This window comes from Octopus bimaculoides, chromosome 4 (genome assembly GCF_001194135.2).
Source record: "Octopus bimaculoides isolate UCB-OBI-ISO-001 chromosome 4, ASM119413v2, whole genome shotgun sequence".
In the NCBI taxonomy this organism is placed as follows: Eukaryota; Metazoa; Mollusca; class Cephalopoda; order Octopoda; family Octopodidae; genus Octopus; species Octopus bimaculoides.
In genome coordinates this window covers 48,737,802-48,739,970 of record NC_068984.1, presented here as the reverse complement: position 1 = coordinate 48,739,970, position 2,169 = coordinate 48,737,802, and the positions used below count along the sequence as shown (strand labels likewise).

General features: G+C 35.9%; 1 long non-coding RNA gene across 1 annotated transcript in view; it reads right to left on the bottom strand.

The window, feature by feature from the left end:
* Positions 1–26: 26 nt before the first annotated feature.
* LOC128247676 (uncharacterized) overlaps positions 27–2,169 on the bottom strand; it is an 18,741-nt gene continuing 16,598 nt past the window's right edge. Inside the window, exon 3 of the long non-coding RNA XR_008264039.1 lies at positions 27–1,042. This is a non-coding gene — a long non-coding RNA (uncharacterized LOC128247676). The remainder of the gene's footprint in view (positions 1,043–2,169) is intronic.

The window sequence follows — 2,169 nt, the reverse complement described above, 5'->3', positions numbered from 1 at the left end:
GAAAGAGCAAATTATCAAGAAGAAGGAGAATGAAAATGTTTTTTTACAAAGAAGTACAAAATGAAGAAAATAATATATAAAACAATAATATATAAAAAAATAAATATACCCATACATTATATTGTCTTTGAGCTTTTGTAGTTCAATAGTAGTACATGTATAAACTGGTAGGAAAAATAAGGATGCATGAGAGTTGAGAGTTTTGTTAGGTTTAAAAAAAGGGTTAAAAGTTTGCATCCTTATTTTTCCTACCAATCTTGTGGTCGATTCATTCAACTAAAATTTTAAGCTGGTGCCCCTGTATGGCCGCAGTCTAGTGACCCAAACAAGCAAACAATAAAAGATAATATGTGTATGTGTGTGTGTTTATGTGTGTGTATGAAGTCCTCTGTGTATCATACTTGATATAAACAGATCGCGAATATTGCGGTATTAATCCCAAAATAATACCTCCCATGGACGTGCTTTGTTTAAAAAGGGAATACATGTCGGTATCAGACACAAATCAGCCGGTAATAATACTAGGTATGCATTTCTGCCTCCCTGGGCATTATCAGTAGCATGTATTCACAACTGCATTCTGAGACGAAATCTGTCCTTGCCGATACAGGAGACTAATGAACAATTCATGTAACAATTATTCGTTTGGTTGGTTAAAAATCCGTTACAGGCAAGAGAAGCAGCTTTAAATTAAAATAGCCATCTCTGTATAATAAAGAATATAAATAAATCGAGATGTTTTGACATAAAGCAAGTTACATAGGCAGCTATTTTAATGGAAAACCGCTCCTGAAAACTGTGAATTCTGTTATGACGCTTTAGGTTATGGAAAAAATTCACGAAGTAAGTATATATAAAACGAAAGGAGCTATGCGGGAGTTACTCTGTACGTCTGTGAAGATCTCACACCTTTAACCCTGTTGTCACATTCAAGGTCGTCTGTGACATACAGACATTGCATATAAAACAACTTGATGTGGCAATATATTCACTATATCGTCCACCTAACACCTCCAACCATTGTTGTGAATTTGACGACAGTCTGAAAATGAGAAAAAGAATATTAATATTACTTTAAGTCGGCGAGCTGGCAGAAACGTTAGCACACCAGGCAAAATACTTAGCGGTATTTCGTCTGTCTTTATGTACTGAGTTCAAGTTCCGCCGAGGTCGACTTTGCCTTTTATCCTTTCGGGGTCGATAAATTAAATACCAGTTGCGTACTGGGGTCGATCTTATCGAGTGGCCCCTTCTTCTAAAATTTCGAGCCTTGTGTTTAGAGTAGAACAGAATATATACAGTATATCGTCCACATAATGCCTCCAATCATTGTTGTGAATTTGACGACAGTCATAAAATGAAAAAAAGAAGTATTAGTGAAGCTATATCAAAGCACTAATGTGTTTCCCATGGGTAACTTCAACTTCATCAATATCAGATGGGTCGAAGGTAACATAATCTCAGGAATGATACGCAAAAAAGAGAATCATACCGAATCCCTCGATATCACGAAGGGAATGTTTAGGAAACAAGTAAGTCTATTCCTGATAAGGGACAACAATATGGAACTTATTCACAATATGAAAATGGTGCAAGCGATTTTTATCAGACCACATCATAATGGAATTAGCAATGTAATGTCCGAAACTACTTTCGGGCCATACATAAAATCCACCCAAACTCTCTGCAGCATAGACTTCTAAGGGACTGATTGGAAATCGATTCAAAACAATATCCTGAAACTAAATTTGCTCAAAAGTCTCTCTTTGCATGTCAAATGATGAGACTCGAAGGATTTATGTCTACAATGCAAGCCATGTGCATTAAATTTTCTCTTAGAGAAGAGACAATACGCGCAAAAGCATTTCCCGTGGCAGAAGATTCTATACGAAACGATAGGTAACGGTCTCAAATTGCTCAAAGAAATAACTTAATGATAGTAAGAAGTTCCACCTCAAAAAGTTATTTTTCGAAACCGAAAATAAACTAGACTCTCTCATGAAGAAAAAGAAAAAGGGAGAGAAACTAGCGTAGTTGAAAATCTTAAAAGGAACCATAAAGCCTTTTACAAATTTTCACAAGAATCTGCCTCGGGGCTCCATAAGATAGAGCCACCGTTGCTAACGTCAAGATGATCAGTGAAATACTAAATAAATAATTCCAAAGTGT